Source organism: Agelaius tricolor, unplaced genomic scaffold (assembly GCF_023055355.1).
Source record: "Agelaius tricolor isolate 1412-34295 unplaced genomic scaffold, bAgeTri1.0.p SCAF_1, whole genome shotgun sequence".
NCBI lineage: Eukaryota > Metazoa > Chordata > Aves > Passeriformes > Icteridae > Agelaius > Agelaius tricolor.
Window position 1 is genome coordinate 75,682,878 of NW_027269261.1, and position 17,225 is coordinate 75,700,102.

The 17,225-nt window shown below is 39.1% G+C and overlaps 1 long non-coding RNA gene across 2 annotated transcripts in view; it reads left to right on the forward strand.

The window, feature by feature from the left end:
• LOC139596227 (uncharacterized) overlaps positions 1–17,225 on the forward strand; it is a 34,489-nt gene that overhangs the window by 15,237 nt on the left and 2,027 nt on the right. Inside the window, exons 2-3 of one of the 2 annotated variants that reach the window (XR_011681280.1) lie at positions 12,387–13,374; positions 16,208–16,308. This is a non-coding gene — a long non-coding RNA (uncharacterized lncRNA). Of the gene's footprint in view, positions 1–12,386; positions 13,375–16,207; positions 16,413–17,225 lie in introns of those variants that run through there. The other variant, XR_011681279.1, reaches the window with a different exon arrangement.

Consider the following 17,225-nt stretch of genomic DNA (forward strand, 5'->3'; position numbering starts at 1 on the left):
TAGTGTTTGTGTTTAAAAGTAGAAATTGAAGCTGTGCCAAATCAGAATTTTCTTCAGGAACTTGAGAGCTGAAAACTTCATGAGCATGCTCAGATCATGGGCAGAGGGAGACACTGTAAATTCACTGTAATATTCTGCTATGAGGCTAGGGAGAGAAAATGGAGAAAAAAGGAAAGAACTGGCCTTTGGCCACTACTGTAATAAACTGAGGAAGGATAGAACACAAATCTTAGCAATTCTTTAGTAAACCTGGCTCAAGCACATGGTGTTAAACAAAATCTAGTAGCAGGCAGGGGATTTCATACCCTTTCTATTCTAGGACCAATAAATAAATAAATAAATGATACATATACATAAATACATAAACAGATGAGATTCAGCTGGTGGATTTGGTTTTGCTCTGAATTTGCAGGGGAAGGTTTCTGAAAGTTGAAACTCTGAAACTCAGGCTTAAATGGCTGAATGAACGTGGGCTTGAAGAAATTCTGCACTAGTTCTTAAGTCCCTGGAATAGCACAAATTCATATTGATGGGAATTACTCTTGAATTGAGTTCCACCAGGGGGTTCACAGCTTTTATTTTGGTGCTCTGAGATCATGTTTACATGAGACACCCTCGTTGGGAAAATACACTTCATTTGGAAGATTATTTGAAATTTTATTTCTGGCTCAACACAGTTCTGGATAGTTTTGTGTGGACTGTAACTTTATCAACAAAGTTGCAAGAAAAAAACTGCTTTCACCACCATAAAAGAATAAAATTTTGATATTTTTTAATACAGGCTTTAAAACATGATATCTCATCTATGGGATTTGTAAGGTAGATTGGTAAGATTTATAAGATAGGAAGAATTGGTAAGATTTATAAGATAGGAAGTCATCCTCCTGGCATATAATGAATTCTAAACTACTCTTTAGAAGATAAACTATGGAAATTGGACATAATCTAAGGCTCCTCTCCCCTTGCAGGGAAACAATGACATCCATGCTTGCAGGGTCTCAGTGTCAAAGATTTCAGACATAATAAGATATGTTTAATAAGATATGTTTAATAAGGTATGTTTATTCACTACAATTAATGATTTTATTGTCATTGAAAATGCTGAATTCCTACCAGAGAAAGACTAAAAGAGGCAAACCATCATTTCTGCCTTGTCCCTCTTCTCTAAAATGGGGCAGTATGGTGTTTTACAGTGGAAGAAGTTAATGGACTGGAAAAAGTCTGTAGAATCTTGTGAAGCAAGGTAAAAGGAAACAAGGAATGATGGTTCAGATGTGCTCTCTGTTCCTCTGTGGGCATCTTTCTACTGGTCACTACTGGAGCCCATTTACTGGACCAGCTGAAGGTTTTATTGACTTAGTCCTGTGGTATTCTCTCCTGTAAAAATCATCACTATTCAAAAAGCTGGATGGCAGTGTTCTACTACTACATTTCTGAATGAAGAAACTGAAGAAAAAACCCAAGAGATCTGGGATTGTTGCTTTCTTTAATGAGAAAAATGGTAATGGCATTTCCTCCAGTATTTAGCTGGATGAACTTTACAGACACCATTCTGATGAAAACTCAGAGCATCCCATCTCCTCCTCCAAGCACCAGCAGAATTGATTACAATTGATTCTTGTAAGAACTGCTTACAGAATTGCAGATCTGGGAATGGCCTCAAGAAACTGCCAGCATTTCTCCTGCCTTAAAGGTTGTACTTCTGTAACTTCTGACAGAAGTCCTTCTAATCTATGTTAGAGACCCTCAATAATGAAGAGTTTACAACTTCTCCAGAAATTTTACTTCTGTTTGAATGTGACTGCCTAAGGCCCAAAATGGCTCTTCTATATTTCAGTTTTATCAAACTACTATTATTGGTCTGTTCAGCCTCAGTAGAAAGTGTATTATTCCCATTTTCCTGGATGCAGTCTATTATATGTTATTATGCCCTTTTTTTAGGATTTCATTTTGTATACTGAGTTCACATTTGGGATAAGATCTTATTCTGGATACTCAGTTCTCTCTTTAGTAAAAGAAATTTGTCATTTCTTTTACTAAAGAGAGAGCCATGAAAAAAAATCTGTATTTAAAGTAGTAACAGCAGAAACTTGTGTGTGTGCTGCACTTTATCCATGCAGACCATTGCTTTGGATTGGATTCCATGACTCTGTGTAACCACAAAGTTCAAGAGCTTCTAAAAGGGCACTGTGGCAGGAGTAAACTTTACTATTCTATTTTTTATTTAAATACTTTATCAAATATTTGGAAATTTCATACTCACATGGAAGTCAATCCTATTACAGCTGCTACTGCATTCATGTTGCATCAAAATAGAGAAATAAAGTAGCTGATAAATTATTCTTGCTATTAAAATCTACTTCATTTTTTTTTCCTGCAGAGATAGTATTAACCTCCATGAGAAACTATGTATCTCAGGCCTGATCAATTAAATGAGGAATTTGTTTTAAAAAGGTATATTTTTCTTAGGTGGATTTTTTTTTGAGTATACAAATTTTAATAAAACCACATCTTTTCATGCTGTGATAAATTTGATCTGTGCAAGTGATTTTCATGCTCTCAAAATAATTCAGAGTTAAAGCTTGCACTAACTTGCTTCACTGGATATCTGTTTATTCTTAGGAATACTGAACTTTTTAAACAGTATGACTCTGTCCCTTGTCCCTGATTAGTAATTCAGTAGAAGTGTCATAAAAAAAATCATCAAAGAAATGAAAATAAGTGGCATGACACTGGAGACCCCATTCGAGCAATGTTGCAGCTCATGCTGGAAATGGAATCTCCAGTTTCATTTGTTTTGATGTACTGTATAAATATTTAAAGAATGCAAGCTGCAATTTTATCCAGCCTTTGCTGAATTTCAGTGTCATGTCTTGGTGGGGGTCTTTGTGCTGATACTAATTGCTCTTAGAATTGCTGGTTCAGCAGACCAATGGGGGATGTATGTAAGCCCATTTTGCTCAGAAAAACAACACAGAACAAGTTTGACTCGAAGCAATGGTTCAAGTCTTATTGAAATACCACAGAAGACAGTGAGCCTTGCTCAATGTTATGAAATTCAGTTCATGAATGATGAATCTCACCTAGCCCTACTCTGTACATATGCCATTCCTGCATTTCAGGGCTTTTTGGTGTAGAAAGGATATTTTCATACACAATGAATTAATTTAAGAGTGACTAAAATAACAAAATCACTTCATGTAAGTAACTGTCATTAGAGAATGTTTTGTGATATTTAATTTAGAACATTCATATGAAATTCTCATAATCTGCTTATTGAGAAATCAGATCCTTGTAATATTAGAGACCCAGGACACTCTGTCTCAGAAATTAACAGTGGTATAAGATCAACTATTGAAGATTAATATACTAAAGTGACACTGTGATGCTCTGTGGATTAAACTGAGGACCTATCAGAGCTAAAAATATGAAGTGAAGACCCTGGAAATTCTATCATGGGTTAATAACAGAATCAAATTCACCAATAAAATACATCTGATGGATACATGTAACCTTAATTGGAGGATGAAAACCTGCCAACTAAAGATCTATCAGACTCACAGGGTAATTGATATGAGCTGCAACATGAAACATTTGTGGGAACTATCAGTCATCTGGCTGTTAATTCATCCTGCTTTCCAACTGTGTTTGCTGAAGAGTGCTCCCAGCACCTGAACAGCAGTATGGGAGGATACTTCTGTAGGATCCCTCATCTCACCACTATGACATCCATACTCTTAAAAAAATAAGGCAGAGCTGCTGTTTGGTCCTGAAGCTAAGTGACAAAGGGTCATTCCTGTCCACAACACCCCTTGAAGAGGGTGCCTCTGTCCAGGGTGGGAATTGGTTTGTTGCTTGGTTTGTGCTATTTCCAAGCTGTGAGTAATTGTATCCAGGGCTGTACCTTGAAGCACCTTAGGAATTCAATGTCAGGGAAAATCACAGGAATTAACCTGGCTGATCCTGTACCTAGCCCTGTTCCATTAGGAATACAGTCAAAATTCATGGACAGGAACTTTATCTAGCATATCTACTGGTGGTGATGCTAATAAAGGAAAGGGAAGGTGTGTGACCAGCTGCTAGATGACTTCTTATTGTTTCAGAGAAAAGGTCCAAAAGTTAAGTAGAGAAAGCTTTGGTTAGTTCTGAATTCCACCAGCCTGCATGGTTCATCAAAAATCTCCCAGACTAAAATTTTCAAGCCTTTAGGCTCTAAATGTAGCCATGAAAGAGAAAGTGTTGGCTTTCCCTAAAAAAGGATGGACTTTTGTTTAAATAGTAGTGCAGGAAACACAGAAAGATATTGCTAAATATTACTGAGGTATTTCTGGGAGTCTGAAGACTTTATTCTTCCCTGGGAGAGGATTATTCATGAAAGCATAATTTAAAACTACAAAGACTCCCATACTGCAGCACAGCAACTCACTGAGCTGACAAAATAGGGGCAGCACCAAAAAATGTGACCTGGTTTTGGAGCCTGAGGAGCTGGAAGGCAGTTTGCATCAGAACTGCTCATTTTCAAGCTCCCCAAAACCGTTTCAGAGGCAATGTTTTCTAAAATTTTGTTTTGTTTCTGGCGTTAAAGAAGCATTTGTTCAACCCACTCAGACACATGTTGTGATTCTTGGGATGTCCTGTGCAGGGCCAGGAGTTGAACCTTGATGATTCTTGTGGGTCCCTTTCAACTCAGTATATTCTATGGTTCTATGATTCTGCTTGATTTCCTTGAAAAAATAGATGAAAAAGTTTTGTTGTCATTAATATTGTCCAAGAGAAATATGCTCTCCAAAATATATTCATGTTCATTTCAGGGAACATATCTTGTATGATGTACTGTCCAAGGATGCAGTCCCATATTTAAACACACCTGTACAAAAAATATGGGGGCTATACTTATTTCAATTGTTTAAATATAGATGAATGTAACACTGACTTCACTTACTAATCTCATTTCAAAGCAAAATTGCCTTTTCTCCACATGACAGAGCTGTTCTTTCTGCAGCTTGCAAAAAGTACTGGTTTGTGCTTTGGGTCTGTCTGTCTTTAAGCAAGGAAACACATTACACTGCAGTTTTCTCATTCTGCTCCATGAGACTTAGATAATTCACAGTGCTGTGTAAATAGCTCTTGAAATTTGCCCCATGGGAGATATGCAATTCCAATAATTTCCTACCTTTGTTACCTCTGAAGTATAATTTGCTTCCTTTAAGAAGACTTCTGGACTTCTGTTTTCAAACACAGGCCTCTGTTTTGGTTTTGTTGCAATTAAGTCTTGCAAAGAAAGCACAGCATACAATGTTCTCTCTTGTAGCCTTCACTGTCAGTTTTTCTAACTTTGCAATATCTTGCTAAATTTTTCCATGCTTCATAATTTTGATAAGAACACCAGGAGTAACCAGGAGAAAGTTCGGAATGAAGAAGAGGAGAAGAAGCTTCCTGATTAGCATGAAAAATACGTATTAAAGGGCCAATATTGTGACAGGTCTGCAACACATGTCCAGTTAGAAAAGGACAGGAAAAATGTATATGAAGGTATAATGGATTCACAATTACATTTGTCCTAAACCATTGGGTTTATAGAAGCTAGTTTATGAACCTGCTTTGGGATTCTTCTGGTTGAAAGGGAGTACATTAATATAAAGTACAACCATGGCTGCATTATGCACTGTATGTCAGATGACTGAAGATATTAAAAACATGATGGACTGTGGAGTGTGCTGTGAAATAGAAATTAATGAACAAATGTGCTAATAAGTAAATGAAATATTAAATATATTATGAAGCATTATTTGTAGTAGAAAAAAAAATGATTGTTTGCAGATGACCTAGGTTTTTTTACTTTGAAAGTAGAATCTCAAAGTAAAGCAGGTGGAGATTAATTCCTTGTCTTGTACTCAAGTTAATTAATTTTTTCTTTCTACAGTGTTGAGGGAGGAACCCAAGATTAGTTTTCAGAGTGTTACATGAATAAGTAAAATTAATGTGATGTCTCTATCTCCAGAGTGCATTTTTATACGTGAGGATAAATTACTTTTGTGTCACTTTCAAACCTAAATAGTCTCTGTCAAGAGAATATAATATCCATTAAAAAGATATTTTTAATGCTTATCAGAGGTGTTTCTGTGCCAAATACACACTATCCTGTGAAGTACAGAATAGTGTGCTGGTTACTCCTTTGATCTCAATATCCTTCATCCTGGTCTGCTGCCAAGGATCATTCACTCTCTGCACACATCAGCGGGGACAGGCAAAAATGAATGCATCTGAATTCACATCTCACTTTCCCTATTTCTCTGACTCTGATGTCCTCAGGGAAGCTATTCCTCCCTAGTGTGGCATGAGGAACACCACCTACATCTGTACCTGCAGCACAGACAGATGGCATCTTCCTTGTTTCGCCAAACAGCAGACAAAGTGCCCCTCTTTAAAGCTTGGAGCCAGCCATGTTATGATGACTTTTCTGAGGAAGGACAGCCTGTGGCACAGATACATTACAAAGTATAATGCAGAGCTACTGATCCAACTTTGCCCAGATCAGGATGCGATCACCTCAGCATGGCACTGTTAGTTCAGGTGCCAGCACTATTAGTTCAGGTGCAGCAATGTGCTAACTTGGCTCTGCTACTTCCAACATTCACATAATTTTTCCTGCAAAGGCTTGCCCTGACTTGCTCAGCTCTGCTATGTGGTGATACAAGGACTTAGACAAATTCCCTGCCTACATGATGCCTCCTGTTAGATATAAATGTCTGCATTTATATAGACTTCTTTATTTGATTTAACAAAAATCAATAAATTTCCATATAGGAAAAAAATATTTCATGTTGGTTAGGCACTGGAACAGGTTGCCAAGAGAAGCTGTGAATGGTGCATCCCTGGAAGTGTTCAAGACCAGGATGAGGCTCTGAGCAAGCTATTCTAATAGGTGCCCCTGTCCCTGTCCATGTCAGGGAAGCTGGAATGGGATGATCTTTATGGTCTCCCAACTCAAGCCATCCTATGATTCTGTAATTCTGCTCAACTAACTTAGGTGGTAAATTGACATCCAGTAAAAGACTTTGCCTTGAATACTTCACCATCCTAATAGAGCAGGGGGAATAAGGGTTTGCCTAGCAAAGCAGCAGATTGATGTCTGGCGTGCTGGGGTTTGAATTTGCACTGAACCAGCTCCCCCATGCCTCTGGTGATGCCTAAAGAGTTTTAGCTATTTTAGAAAGACTGTGTTTTATTCCAGGCATCACTGGATGCTGCTGCTCAGAAGTGCTCTTGATGCCTCAGGTTTTAGCTTTTATATATTTCAGATTCTGTACTGCTTTAGTGTGTAGTTCTGAGCTTCATATTTGGGGATAGTAAGCTCTCTTCACAGAGTAGGTAGACAAAACAATTCCTTCTCTAGCTGAGGACCAAAGACAAATGATCCAAGTTTCAGGTCCAAGAGCATAAACAATGGTGGACTGAAGAGAGTAAAAAAAGAAGGATGGGACTTCATAAGCTAAAGCTATAACTGGACAATTAACTATATAACTGTATTAACTATAATTGGACAATATCCTAATGGACAGAACTTATAAAAGTGCGAGACCCCATGACCAGTTGTCCCTTTTGGTGACCATTTTGGATTTGTCTTGGGTGTAACCCTGGCTGAGCTCTTGTGCTGCCCAAGGTGGATCTGCTGAGGCCTCCTAATAAATACCTCCTTTGTTCTTTAACTCTGTCTAGTTTCTGTTCTAGGTCAGCCTTCACAAGTACACCAAGGGAAGCCAGGACACATTCGTTGTTCTATACCCACCTGTGTCCATCAAACTACAGACATCTAACAGTGATGTGGGGGCTGGTCTGTGGCTCTATGGTTGAGTGTGACCACTCACAGCCACCAAAACAAGTTCTTGGCAACACAGCCTATGGCTGTGAGGGCACAGTTGGCCTGGCCACTGCAAAAGGCAGTGCAGGCTGGCAAGGGAAAAGAGCCAAGCACTGTTCTTTCATGCTTATGCTGTGACAAGCACAAGGTGTGAAAATGTTTACAGCACCTTAGGGAACAAATAACTTGGGATTCGCCTGAAAACACAGCAAGGAGATGCCTGAAATTCCAAGCAGGAGATTTTAGAAAACGGTTCCCTCATGACAATACTGTGGTATCAGACATCATTAAAAGCCTCAGAGTATCTTAAAGTAAATACACAGTGTTTGCTTAGACCAGAATAACTTTTCTGTGTAATTTTTTCACTGTTTGTTCTGATTTCTACCATGCTTTTAGGGTAATCTTAAATTTTACTGTAGCATGAATTTGGATCTGGCTGTATATAGCTTCCATTGATTTATTATTTTCCTATATGCTGTAGAATAGAATATTTCAGTTGGAGGACACCTACAATGTTCTGACTGCCTAAGAACTACAGAGATGACCAAAAGTTAGTGTTAAGGGCATTTTCCAAAGATCTCTTAAACATTGACATTCATGGGGCATTCATCATCCCTCTGGGAAATATATGCATATTTCTATATTTAATTTGATATGGTGAAGCTGTGAAGAATCATAAAAGTACTTTGCCTTGAAGTTCTGCCATCAAAGAAACAACAGCAATGGGTCCAAAAAGCCAGTGCTTTACACACAGAATTCTTCTCAGCCTAAACTTTCATTTTTCCACTAAAACAGCATAAATATCCCTTGGAGAGGGATTGATTAGGATTACTGGATTACTTATATCCATTTTAAGGTATTTTTGTGCTGCAAGGGTGGTGGAAGTGCTCCAATTGTGAATTAAAATAAGGTCTTTTCAGTGAAAGTTGCTTTCAATTTCTGTAATCATTAATTTAATAATGGTAATTATGATTCATTACAAGAGTTCCATGCCTGCAACACTCATGACAGAGCTCACTGTGGTAAACCTTGCAGAGCCAGTATAGTGATGTATGTCAGACATTGCTCCAGGTGTTTTTCAAGGAATAAGTGTTTTACTGCATATGTGTCTGTGGGCATTGGACTTTGGCACTGAAACAGACCTTGTGGCACATGGTACCCACACAAGCGGCTCCTGCTCCTGTCTGTGAACAGCCAGAACATCACCTTCTCTTGCACTAACAGAGATTGCACAGGGTCACAGTCAGGTGGTAGATGCAGCTATCCTGGAACAGTCAGTTTGGAACTGTCTATCCTGGAACTGCAGACACCAGATTGGAATGACCCATAACCTGCTTGTAGAAGTTCCTTATGTGTTGGAAATTCATTTGTTTCCTTTTGAATTACTTGAACTTATTCCAAAAATCCTGTCTGTTTTGAATTTATTTCATGATCTTTCTCATTCTAATGCAAGATGAACAAATTTTGAATACTTTTTCATTTACATACTAATATCGGATCAGGGGAAAAATTTCTAATACAAGACAAAAGTTCAGCTTCTGCACAAAATGCGTTGAATTTTTCAGGCTCTTGTGCCTCAAGTTGGTGACCAGGCAAGTGCAAAGCAATTGTAAATATATACCACTGAAGAAGGTGATGAGAGAGGGAGAGAACTTATTTTAATATGCTCTTATTGTCAATTAGAACGATGTTAAAAAAAATAAAATTTCAAGTCCATGCATTGCCAGATAATAAATAAGAGTGAAACGTTGAGTTTTGAACTCATATGGCACAGGTGCAAGTGATTACTCCAAGTTATGTGAACAGAGGCAGCACATGCTGATATTTGGGCATGAGAGGCTTGACATTTGCATATACATCTTCTGTGGGTGCAGCCTAAGAGCAGAGGCAGATTTTCCACTTTCCAAATCTGCAAGCCAGAACTTGATGAGACAATGATGCTCAAGAGAAGCAGTGAGAATCAGATGGTAAAGTGGATTAGGTAAAGATAACGAAAAGATTTCAGGAACCCATGTAATAGGAAAGGATCTCAATTCTATTTATCTTACTTTGGTTCCTAAAAGAACACATGCTGCAAAGTATTGGCCTGTGCATGCACTTAAGACATTGGAACTCTGAATTAAGAAGTATTCATTCAAATCCCTTTTACTGTAAAAGAAGATCATGTGTTTCACATCACTCTCACCACTGGAGTTTAAAAAATCCATTCATGGCCATGATTTGGCCAATGGACCACACTGGTGTGGATCCATGAAACTGCCTTCCACTAACAGTCACCTGCATTTTTAGGGGTCATTTTAAATTTTGGTGAAAAAAGAATGAGTGAAAGCAGAACAAAAGAAAAACCAAAGCCCAAGTTACTGAAAACTCCTGGAATAGACCGAGTGAAAACTGATTCCTGTGCTGTTTCATGACACATCTAAGCAAAACTCGGCGGAAAAGAAACCTCTTTGAAGCTCATAACTGTTCAGTGTTTGCTGAGGTGTGTTGCCTTGCACCTGTGTTTGTGAAATAAGATGTATTTTGAAGGGGGCAGGGTTGATTTTGGAAGGTGAGATGGCTCACTTTGTTGTGCAAGTCAAGTGCAACGGCAGCACACCACAGATGTCTGCCACATGTTGCACACATTTTAATATTCAGTAGCAAATGTTCTTATTATATGAGAGCAAGAAGAATAAGGTTCATTTCATGAAAGCAGGTGAAGTAAGCCCCATTGAGATGTGTGTCATATGGAATGCATAATGGATGATGGTCCAGATGCATCCAAAAAAGAAACGTGCTTTGTGTGCAGCTGAGATAGGGGAGCTTGTGGTAAATTCTGCCCTTTGTCTATGAGGCCTTGGCTCTGGACAGGGATTCTTGTCATGTGTTTCTGCCAAATATTTTGGTATTTAACTCATATGTTTACCATATATGGGTATCCACTTCAGCACTTTCGTGTTTACCATTTGTGTATTTTTTTACTTCTTGTTCTTGCAGAACTGCTTAGTTAAAAATTCAGTGGGACCAACAATTACTGATTTACATTAACTCAAGACTCACTCTTTTAGTTTGTAATAAGTAGAACACAAGGAAGAAAACAAAACATAAAACCCCATCCAAATAAAAAAAACCCAAAAACTAAAAATAATTGGAACAAATTGAAATTCTCAGCAAGAGAACATTACAAGGAAATTCTGACCTCAAAAATATACTTGGCTACCAGACCCTCTTTGGGATAAGTTGCATGGGTAACTGTACAAGCTGAATTTTCATCCAGTGGGAGGTATGGTTCCATTTTACAATGGTCATTTACAAGATGAGAGACCTAAATAAAATGTTGTCCGTTTGTCAAATTCTAATCTTCTCAGGATTCTTCTTCCAGTCTAATTGTAATAATGGTGGTTATAACAGTTAGTACACAGTCCCTCCTATGAGATGGAGTTTGAATTCTTAATAAGTCTGACTGAATTCAGATGACAGGGGTCAGGAAATAAAACATAGGTTTTTACCAGGACGCTAATGTGTCAAATCAGGCTGCTTATTTAGGTGCCTAAATATGGATTTATTGCCTTATGTTTGTGTTTTACATTAGATTTGCATGAATAACATCTGAAACCTTACATTCTTGCCCTGAACAAATGAGTAATGTTTCTTTAAGGAAAAAATAAATAAAGCCAAAAAGCTAAAAACCCCAGAGCCTTCATTAGTTTTTGTGCTAACCAACATTCTTACATTTTATATTCAAACCAACATATTAACATGAAACAATCATTCCAGATGGAGGAAAATATCACTTCTAGGGTCAGGAAAGGGGTACATAAAATTCTGGCAAATTAGAAGGAAAAATCTACAGGGGCTAAAAAGCTCATTAATATATGCTTTAATCCCCTTGTGGATCATTGTGGTTTGGACCTGAAAAAACTGAAATGAGAAAATGCTACCATAAGCTGACCAGCTTTAGTGCTGAAAGGCAATATCCAAAATGTTCCTCAGGCTTCCAGGGAATGAAAGGCCTTGAATGGATATTTCTATATTGTTCTTCTCTACAGCTGACTGAGTAGACACCTACCCTAAATTAAGCTGTCCCAGGTTATGGTGTGAACTTCAGCAGAAAGCATGTACCTAGCCAAAAGTCAGCATAATTTAGAGGGTAGAACACTTTATAAGCAAGATATTTTAAAGATTTTTTTTTCTTTTTTGTAGGAAAATAGCAACAACAAAAAAACCCCAACCACTGAGCATTTTTGTTTTGCCTTGGGGATAGAATTTCAAGAAACTACAGTTTATGCTATGATTTAGCTAATCTTCCTAAATACAGCATCTGTAACTCCTTTATGTGGTAATTAGTATTTTGACAAGAAAATTTTACTAATTTTCTGTCACAAAACATTACCCAACTATGTTAGTATATGCTCTAAATTTTAATTTTAATAGCAGAATCAGTTGTCTCTTCCTTTTATGTATTTCACCTGGTAAGGCAAGCAAACAAGTCACATCTCCTTTTCCTGTCTTTTCTTCCAACTATGGGTTTGCTTCTTTGCAGCTGCAGGAGCCACGTCAAGGGGCACCAACTCATAGAACAAGAAGCAACATTTTTAAACCATATTCAGCTACAGCACTTGATTCCTGGTTCCTTTTGATGTGAGCCAGACATTAATTATCTCCATGTTGAGAAGTGGAACTCATTTCGCATGAGTGCTGATTGAATTTGACCAAAACCCAAGAGCTGAAGTCCCAACATGAGGCTGCAAAGCCAAGCACGTGACTAGTTCTGCATGAATTTCACCAGCTGGCTGTACAGCAGAAAACTCAACGTCCATGGCCAGGACCTGCAGGCATCTGAGGGTACTACTGAAATGCAGCCCATCTATTTCATACCTTCTGAAGCAAAGTGTGATTTATAGCTGGCTCAGGCTGGGCCTCTTGGATTCAAACCTCTTACTGGAGGAAGTACTTACACAGAAACTGCTACTTCTGCTTTCCTTCCATTCTTTCTATACCTCTCTCATCTGCACACACAACATTTGCATGTGTGTTACTCCTATAGTACATGTAACTGTTGACTACTTCAAGACTTTGGATCAATAGAAGCTCAGCAGAAAGGGAGGCAATTCTACCAGACAGGAGCCTGAAACATTTCTGAAATATTTCCTAAACATTAACAGGAGCCAGGAGGTATTTTGATAGTCTTATAAATTTAAACTCATTTATAATAAATACTGAATTTATTGGTTTATTATGCGAGCAGGAATTGCATATTGTAATATAAAATCAAAGGCCAACATAGTTCAGATATCTTCAGCTATAATTAAGACTTCCATGTATTTTACAAGATTTGAGTGAGGAATACTATAAAATCTATAGACCTTATTCATTAAAAAAAGCTGCTTATGTAATCAATTCACATTTTTCTCTGTGTTTTATGGCATCCTGGAATAACGGCATTCAATATACATTGGGTGATTTCAGCTATATTTATAATGTTTATGGCTGTGTTTCTGCAAATATAGATGGGATATGGCTGCTAAAAGGTAGGTCTGTTTTTATGCATGTAATTATTTATTATGCATATCACAGTAGCACCCAAACTGTATCCACATGTTTAGTGCCCCTCATGTCAGTCCCCTTTCTAGCAGCAAGGTCTGTCCTTGATTTGTGGCTGAGCATCCCCAGGATTGGTGCCCTGGTTTGCTTACCAGTGCTGGGAGGAAGTCTCTGAAATAAACCAGGTATTTTTTAAACAGATTTTGTTTGAGGACTGCCCTCCTTGAGAAGCAGCTCATGGTCACCTGACTTCTGACCTCCATATCTTCTTTATGCTCCCCAAAGGATTCAATCCTGTGTCCCTCACCTGACTGATCTTTTTGTCAAGCCCATTTAAGCCTCTACCCCACATATATTCCTTTGTTTAGCTCTGTGCACACATCCTGATAAAACCAGCCCAGGACCCTGACATTCTCCTGGTGTGCAGGTCAGTGCTGCTGTCCCTGTCCCATGTACCTCGCTTTGTCCTGCTGCACACCTGGGTCAGTGCTGCTCTGAAAAGAGCCGTTCTTGCAGGCATGAATGGTGCATCTGTGCCAGCAGCCCAGAGAGTCACAGCCAGTTTTATTTCCAATCCAGGGCAATGTCAGCCACAGCTCTTTACTCTGGCAGGGTAATACTTTCTCAGCAAGGCACTTATATAGGAGAAAGGAGAACTGCATGCTAACATTGGCAAAAAAATTAAAGGTCCACACATCATGACCTCTTGTATGAATAATTTAGTTAAAATTAGCATCATTACTGTGATTGCAGTGAATGGTTTCTGAGCTGTTGATTAAGATACTAATTTTGAAGGATTTCCATGCCATAATCATTCCAAAGTTGTCTATCTACTAGTATGGATGCCCATATATTTGGTAAAAAGGCATCTGGAGTAGAAGAGGAGTAGGGATGTATACTAAAGCAGCCTCTACCTCATATCCAAGCAAGCCTAGAGAGATTCTAACCCATTCTTCCACTTCATGGTTTTCTTGCTTTAAACTGAGCAATGTCATCTACACAGCTGAAAGGGATCTGCTCAGCTGAGAGGGTGGTGGTGGCCTCCAGTCATGCCTGGGAAGTGCCTGTATATTTGCTGCCTGTATCTGTTATTAATTTGTGTCTTAAAATAAACTTGTAGGCATTCCCACAGGAACTTGAAATTGAAAATATATGAAGGATTGGCAGGATCAGATTCATAATGATGCATTGTTCACATTTGTGATCAGTTTTTGATGCTGAATATGTTCTGTACATTTCATGACAGATTTTTTTTCCTCTAATTATCAGCCTTACTGCTAAACATCTAAAGCAGGATGATGTAAAGAAAAATTACTGCACAGTTCACTACAATAGGGGAAGATTTATTTAGTCAGGGAGATTTCAAGTGGACATTTAGATACTGCCACAGTGGCAGATAAATTAGCATGGGAAAGTGCTGCTGATTCTACTTTCCAATAGATCTAGCACGTTAGCAGAGCACCATGGGCTGGAAAAAATTATAATCTACAAATGGAAAATCGCAATATACTGAAATCTAACCAGGGAGTCAGAGGAACATGTCTCCTGGAATGGCTCCTGTGTTGGCAGAAGTGACTGGGCAGTGATCCCAGAGTGTATTAATCTCCAGTCATGAAGCTAACACAGGAAGGTCATTTAGTTATTAGGAAAATAAAACAGGTTTTATAAACTGAAGTGTGGTGATCATGAAAGGATTACACTCCTACCAGTTTTGCTCAGGAGTGTCCACTGGCTATGGTTAGGGCAGCAGGACAGCCTGTTACAGATTGTCTCCAATCTGCAGGAGAGCACAGCTTGCAATCACACACTTTGGCTTTCTGTCTTTGCCCAAAAAAGGTAATCCCCAAATGCTGCCAAGATTTGTGTCTGAGAGTGGCATCTGGCAGGAGCTACAGCCATGATAGAGAGGGTGTTAACAGCTGAAGAGTACAGGCAATTGCTGTTCACTGCTTTAGCTAGCACCTTCTTCTCATTTTATTTGGTTATACAAGCATTATCCATGTATTTTACAACAACTCTCTGCACAAGGTAACCTCTGGATGTCCCTTGGCCTCCAGGAGCATCCTAGGACATGGTTACTGGAAAGTTTGAATCTCAGTAGGCAAAAGAAAGGACAGAATACAGGAGTGGAATACTCCTCACCAAACTTTAGTGATTTATATGTAGTTAATTGAATTACTTCTTCTATTTCTGGATTGAAACAAGAAGTTTCACAGATCTCCACCTCACAGAGGACAGGTTTAGTTTAGATTTTAGGAAAAGTTCTTTTCTGTGAGGGTAATGAGGCACGTGGACATGTTACCCAGAGGCATTGTGAATGCCCCATCTGTGGAAGTGCTCAAGGCAAGGTTGGATGGGGTTCTGAGAAACCAGGTCCAGTCAAAGGTCCCTACCTATGTCAGGAGTGAGAAGGTCTCTAAGGTGCCTTTCAAGACAAACCATCCTATGATTCTGTGATAGGATCAGAAACCTCCAAGCATGGATATTGCGCAACTTGTCTTGGTAACCTGTTCCAAAACCTAGCTGACCTAAGGTTTTTGGAACATGTTAATTAGTGAACTGTCCCTGGACATCTGACAGAAGCCCTACTGCACCAAACACTGCTCATTGGCCTTCTTCATCAGTATAGACACAAGCCCTCAGATTGCCAAGTGGGACCCTTAACAGCTGGGGCAGGACCATCGCTGAACCAGGGAATGCAGCCTCTCCCCCCAATCCTGGCCTTAGATTCACACATCATAGAGAGAGTTGAAAAGAGACCAGAAAGAAAAAAAATATTGTTTTCACTGCATCTATGTTTTCATTTGCTTCATATTTTAGGAGCCGTCAGACAAAAGGGCAAGGAAGGAAGCTACAAATCCTTTTCAAAAGGCAGAGAAAAGAAATGAACAGCAACAACAAGAAGAAAAAAAAGGAAAAAGGTAATTTTGAAATATATCCTTAACTTCTAAGCTGTAGAGCCAGGCCTTGGATATTGTTAATGAACCATTAGCCCTGTCTTAATCACAACATCTCTTTCTTTTGTTCTCACACCCCACTGCTTTTTCACAGCCGGACACACTTGGATTTTCAGAAGTGACAGCACTCCTCTTGAGCATGGCTCACGCTGGTTGTAATGGACACATCTGTGCTTGCAATGTTTGTCTGTCATATCCACTGTTTGCTTTTAGCAGCACGAGAGGAGAGTGTGGCAGCCTGTGTGTGTGTGCATGTGTGGGAGCAGCAGCGAGAATGCAGAGACTACTTAAAACCCTGCTAAGCTGCTCTGTTTCTCAATACTGTATTTATTGCAACTCACTTTGTAGTCAGATGAATGGAGTATTTTTTTAAAGGAATTTTACTCCCAATTGTTTTTACTACAACATAAATTTGCTGACTCTTTATTAGACAGTAAGAACTTGGGCAACCCTTTGTGAGACTTGATCTTCTATTGAAATGTGTTCAGCTTTGCCCTGGAAGTTGGCCTTTCAGCTGAATAACAAAAACTCACAGGCAAAGCTCCCCATACAGTCACAGCATTGCTCTTCTCTGCACAAGCCTTTCTCCAACACTCCTCCTCAAATGAGTTCCCCGTGGCAGTGTCAGTAATGGTGAGTGAGTGAAACATGGCCAGGGCGTACTGTTAAATTGTGAGCACAATTTTGGGCATGGTTTTGGGCATGGTTTCAGCCCTGGCCAGCAAGCAGCTCCTGCACAGTGCCTGGCAAGGTCTGGGGAGCCGCCTGAGAGATCTGGCTGCAGCAATGCTGATGTGGTGAGAGTGTGAGTCATGCCACGTCCTTTTGGCCCCCTGCCGCAGACTGGCCTCCAGTATTTACTTGAGGAGATGCAATCACAC